The sequence below is a fragment of the Coturnix japonica genome, chromosome 2, assembly GCF_001577835.2.
Source record: "Coturnix japonica isolate 7356 chromosome 2, Coturnix japonica 2.1, whole genome shotgun sequence".
NCBI lineage: Eukaryota > Metazoa > Chordata > Aves > Galliformes > Phasianidae > Coturnix > Coturnix japonica.
Genome location: NC_029517.1, coordinates 11,534,510 through 11,540,509, shown reverse-complemented (window position 1 = coordinate 11,540,509; position 6,000 = coordinate 11,534,510). Strand labels below are relative to the sequence as shown.

Genomic DNA, 6,000 nt, shown 5'->3' with positions numbered 1-6,000 from the left:
TAGGCTTTATTTGCTATATTTTAAACCTCACTGCCTGCTACCTTATCAGTTGTTCTGTAGATCTGTATAGATATTTTTTTTATTAGGTTTAAGAGCTTGTAAATTAATAGAGTAGTTCTGAGAGCTTCCGTATGTACCTGCCCGAAAAAATAGCAATGGTGACTTGATATATGATTTGTCTTTGCTTTCAGTTTGCGGAATGCATCTGAGAGACAAGATTCCTGCTAGCCAATTTATTTTTTAGATAACAAGGAATGTCTAGAAGTACATTCAGAAGGAAAACACAGTAATTAATTTGTCACTGAAACCTGAGGGGTCCTCTTCCTCATATAGGTGATAATGAAGGTTTTGCATGTAATTAGCAGGAATAATTAGCACGTTTCTGGTAACAAATAGACGGAGTGCTTCTCTGCAAATAAATTAATTGTTGTGTTAACACAGGCAATTGTCTCTTTATTGTCTGACAATGGCCCTTGTTTGCACTAAAGCTTATTTCAGTCCTTAGCAGCTTTACACAAATAGGAAAGAGAATCTATAAAATTGTGGCTCATCCATCTGCTTCTGAGAAACTTCAAGACCACCAGGGGACTTGTTTGTCAAGGCTTGTTAAACAATTTGTAATCTTGAACATGTGTTTCAGTATATTAACAAATGAATTGTTCAAATTAACTTAGTGGGCAAGCCAGGAAAACCACAGTAATCAATCAAATCCCGAGTCTGGGCATCCAGGAACAGAAATCTCCAAGAAATAATACAGCAATAAAATCATAGCGAAGCTACGTGGGAGCCAAATGAATCCCGGAACGTTACATATAACCACGCAGCAAAGCGGGACTGTTGTTACGTAGTTATGGTCCTCATAGTGCGAAATCACGTTGTGATGTATGTACCCTTAGCGGCGAAGAACCGCGGCAGACAGCCCCTAATGCCTGCGCCTGTTCCTTTCTGAATTGCTGGAAGGCTACTGCTGAGATAAGCCTTTCTTTTGCTTTAGTCCCCTCTTCTCAGATCTAATTGTTATCTCAGCAGTAATCTTATATTAACTTCTGGGGAGCTGTTTGTGTTGAAGTCACGGCTAGCTTTAGTCCTATCTAATGGATCTATGGAAAAAAGAGGGAGAGGAAAGGAGAGAAATGTAGTTTGAAGATAGGATACTACATGTACCCTATTGGATTGGGTAAAAATCATGCATTTGTTTTGTGGGAAGTACTGGCTCTTGTATATTTTTCCTCTTCCGGTGACGATTCTCCATCATTTCTCTGGAATGAAAACGTTGGGTATGTATATATGTATATGTACATATATATATTATTATTTTTTCTTGAGGGCAGGGTTACCATATTTTTCCAAAATATCAATTTGTAATTTCATTTTCAGATGAATATTTATCTTCATGTGTGTGTATTTTTTTTTTATTTTTTTTATTTTTTATTTTTTCCATTGCTTCCTAATTTGCACTGCTTTTGACAATCGATTTTAGAGTAATAGCAGTACAAAGACTAAAATTAATCCCCAAATATAATGCTGGCAGATTATGGAATGCATTTCAAAGCTAGCCCTGCATTTTTTAAAGAGAAATCTTGTCTTATAAATATATATTTATTATATAAATAAATAAAACTTATTGGGGGAAAAAAAAAAACAAACAAGAAAAAAAAAAAAGAAAATTAGTTTCCTAAACTAATGTTTTCTGCATTAAGTGAAAACGTAACCATTAGTCATAACATCCCCTTTTCTTGCCTTATTGGAGAGATGTTACTTGTACTACATACGTGTTTTTTGTTGTAGTTGACTAATATTATGCATGGGAATACTAAACAAAACATATGACCAAACAGTACTTTTGCAAGTATCTATACAATTGTGAAATCTGAGGCACATCTATACTTGTAGCTGGTTGACTTCAATGCCCCCAGACTAGCATAGTGCATGTCAGTGAGCTAACTTTAGAGTAGGAAAGAGGCCTATGAATGGCCTACCTCAATGATCAGGTGATCTTTAGGACCTCTGAACTGCTTGGAAGATGTGTGGCTTCTGGGAGATGTGAAAGCTTCTGTCATTCAGTTTTGCCTGCGATTTCTGCCTCCTGGGTTTTTAGGCTGGCTGCCACTGTTTTTCTTGTGTGTTGTCTGGTGAACATTTTCTATCATCTCATTTTGTTTTCTTCTAGTGCATGAACAGCACTTAAACTCATTGTGTGGGGTATCTCTACTTGTATGCTCTGTCTCTCTTTGCATGCTCTCAGAACATTCAACTGACCAAGGAATTAAATAATAGCAACCCTGAAGGAAAGCCAATTTGATGGTAGCTGCAAAGGCAGAAGAGCATTAGAATTATTTTTCTGGCTCACAGGTTCATTACTGCCATCAGCTTTAAGCCTATATAAGGTTTGGTAATTTGCTTAAGTTATACCACACAAGACATCTCAAAGTAGAAACATATTTTATGGAAGTGTAAACATTATTGTTCTTTTTGATCCCTGCATAATTCAGTTTATGTTGTGCTGTGCTGATTGTTGACAGCTAGGGAAGAGAATTTAAGCCAAAGGATTACTGATACCATGCAGAGGTGGCAATGGTGGTCCTGATACAGGTTGACTGACTGGTCAACACAGTCTGTGATTCACTCATTACTCCATTTACACTCCTGTGGGCTCCTCAGTAGTGCAGGGTGCCAGTGTATCATCTCTTCTGGGTGCCTGAACCCCTTCCTTGTTGCACTCCTTAGTGCTGCTCTGTTTGTGCAGGGCATGTGCATTCAATCCCAAGATAGCTTTGGTATGCACAGCTGTGTAAGAGGAATGTATGAGATTTACATTTCTACCTGGTTGGTCACTTGTAAGCAGTATGCATGGTTCTAAAGAGGGGTAAAGGCTGTGATGAGTGCCTCAATATGTGGTGCAGCCGAGAGACACTATTCATGTTTGAGTTGCTGACTACTGTATTGTATGCAAAGAATTTGGTGGGATGAACTCAATGTAATTTCCCAGCTTTTAGACAAAGCATTCGAGATTTTTTACTTCTACTGCTTTGGAGACTCCTGTATATGATGACTGCATAGTAGTGGTGTCTTCTCTTTACCTGCATTCTTTTTGTAACAAGCTAAATTCATGTTCTTTATGAAATCATTCACAAATCTGTTATTCCAATAGAAATTAAAGTAACAGTTTCAGTTCCTGCGTAATCTCAGTGCTTTATCTCTGTTGAGATAAATTAGGTGATCCACAAATTTGAAATGTATCAGAATGTGACAGACATACGTTAGCAGCTTTCTGTAGTAACTCTTCAAAAAGTTATTAACACCAGAACCTCTTGGAATCGCACACTGCTGCTGTATATAATAATGAGTAATGAAGACCAAACAACCTGTAGTGTTTGACTAAATCAATTTCTGCAAATTTCTCTAATATGGTCCAAAATCCACTACAGTGGATGACAATCTTAGCAAACAAGCAGATTTGGTGCTAATTTTCTCTGAATGCTCAGCAGTACTGATAACTTTCAAAAACCTTATGGAATTTGCTTTAGCCATTGCTGATAGCCGGACTTAAGGTAGCAGAATTAACAGAAGGCACTTAGAAAAGCTAGAAAAGGTTTAGTTGGCTGTTGTTTAGATTTTTCCTCTTGATTTAGTTTTAATCTAATCTCTTCTGGGCACCAAGCAGAGCTGAAAAGTGAGTGATTTTTTTATCTAAATTGAAGTGATAGCAATTGATCAGGTTTTCATCATCTGTCTTTGCTGTCTTTGGCTCTTCCTCTGTGATCTAAAGTTGACTGAAGGAAATGAAAACTTACTTGAATTCTTTAGATATATGTCTGTTTACAGATCAGTATGTTGAAGCACGGTGGTACAGGGCACAGTTCTATTTCTTGCCGTGAACAGAACATCTTTATTGATTTAATTGAGAGCAAGAACAAATTTGATGCTATATTAAAACTCAGGATGAATCTTAGCCTTGCACCATGACTTGGGAACTAGTCATTAGACATTGGAACTACTAGTCAGTAGTTATACTTACAGTGTAACAGAGATTGGGGTCATCCTAGTAAGGGTACAGGTAATGCTAATCTCCACCCTTTTCCTTTTGTTACTCAGAAAAGGTCTGAGAAGGCCTTAAAATATATATCTGCAAAAATATATTGATAAATATCTTGTAGAAGTCTTCTAGGCTTCATACATTCCATTCACACATAGGGAATTCTTCCAGCTCAGGTTATATGTTAATGGAACTTTCTGCTTGCGAACTGTGATGCTTTTTAACTTTAGGCAGTAGGAACAACTTCCCTTGTCCCCCCAAGTCAATGAAACAATGCTTTGAGCACTGATTCTCTTTATAATTGAGTAGGCTATAATTTCAACTTTTTTTTTTTTTCTTCTTCATTGAATCATTCTATTTTCAAACACTCTGGCACTGAAATACATTCAGGATTTTGGGGGTATCTATGATATTTATTGCAATAAATGCCTTTAAATACTTCTTGCTAATTTACCATATGTTCCAGACTTGATCTAAGCATTAGAGTAAACACTGGCAGCTCAGATTATTCTGAAACAGAGGAGAAAGACCTAAGAACCAGCAAAGGCTCTTGTTTACCATGAATATAAACGCTTTTCTGTTGTTGTTTATTTTTCCTCCTATATTGTGTAGGTGGCTTTTCCCCTGTATTCAAGGGTGGAAAAAGTATTGGCTCAGAGCAAGTCTTTTTTTGTTTGGATCTCTACCTATTGCTCATTCTTACTGATGCTGACTGAAGCATCAACAAAACACTCTGAAACATTTATTCGCTGTCATTGTCTATAAACTGCAAACAGCATCTGAGACTTCATTGGACCTTTTATAATATTCCAGAGGAGTAAAAAAAAATTCAGCAAGCATTGGAATTTAACATTCTTATTACTAATCAACAGCTTCCAACCATCACGTAAACAACTCTTATTGAAGCTCTGGGTAAAACTGCAATATGTTTCATAGTGGCAAGATAGGTTTTAGGTGGCAGTAGCTTCTTTAGACCCTGCGAGTGTTACTAATTCCAGTCACTCAGCACTGTCATTTATCTGAATGAGTGCGTGTAGAATGAAAGTTGCTGTTGATGGCACTGTCCTTTTCTAGTCTAAGGAGTGTTTATTGCTGTGATAGTAGAAAATGAAATCATATGCACCAGGCTAATGAAATGCTGTAGATGTTGTCACTGTATGCTGAAATCTAAAGATACGTAATGGAACAGACCTGATTATGTCTGTGAGCATTCAAAGGATGTCTGTGGATTACTGTCATTAATTACTTCAGCTGCTTAATAAGAAAACAACAAGAATGAATAGCCATAAACTTCAGCAGGAAGGAGGAAACTTATATTTGAAGAATGAATCAGGAAGCCTTGCAAGAATTCATTCTTGGGTTAAGGATTCAATCACTGAAACTGTTTTCTGTGTGGAAGGGATATGAAGAGACGACTGGAGTTGAAAAAGTCAGGAAAAAAAAAAAAGGGTATTTGGGGAAGTGTGTAGAGCACAGTAAAAACATTCCATGTTTTCATAATAGTAAGTATCAGTATAAGGAAACCTAACCTTTCCATGTCTGGTGAGTTCCAGTTTTAAGAAGGATGGATCCCAAATTCAGATTAATCTTTCTCACTTTATAAAAAAGAGGTTGAGATATTTGGCAAGTTTCAAACTCTACAAAGTCAACTCAGGTCCCTTTTTAGGAGCAATTATGCAATAGCAAAGGCTGCCAAGGGCTGTTTTGTAACCGGTATCACTGGAATATGCAAGACTCAACAAGATACTTATCTGTCAGGGGTGATGTAGGATTAGTGAAATTATGCTGCAGGAAGCTTGGATTCAGATAGCCTTTGAAATCCTACAGACTGAAATTTTTCTTAACCTACATGATTCTAGGAACACATTCGAAGAGCTGTTACATAATGGGATCAGTATTAAAAGGAAAATGTATGTATACTGCTCCAAAATCAATGCCAGTTTCTTTCCATGAATACTACAGCA

At 36.9% G+C, this 6,000-nt stretch overlaps 1 long non-coding RNA gene across 2 annotated transcripts in view; it reads left to right on the top strand.

Annotated features, from left to right (window-relative positions):
* The first annotated feature begins 721 nt into the window (after positions 1–721).
* LOC107308987 overlaps positions 722–6,000 on the top strand; it is a 44,152-nt gene continuing 38,873 nt past the window's right edge. For both annotated transcript variants that reach the window (XR_004306366.1, XR_001553024.2), the window contains exon 1: positions 722–1,277. This is a non-coding gene — a long non-coding RNA (uncharacterized LOC107308987). The remainder of the gene's footprint in view (positions 1,278–6,000) is intronic.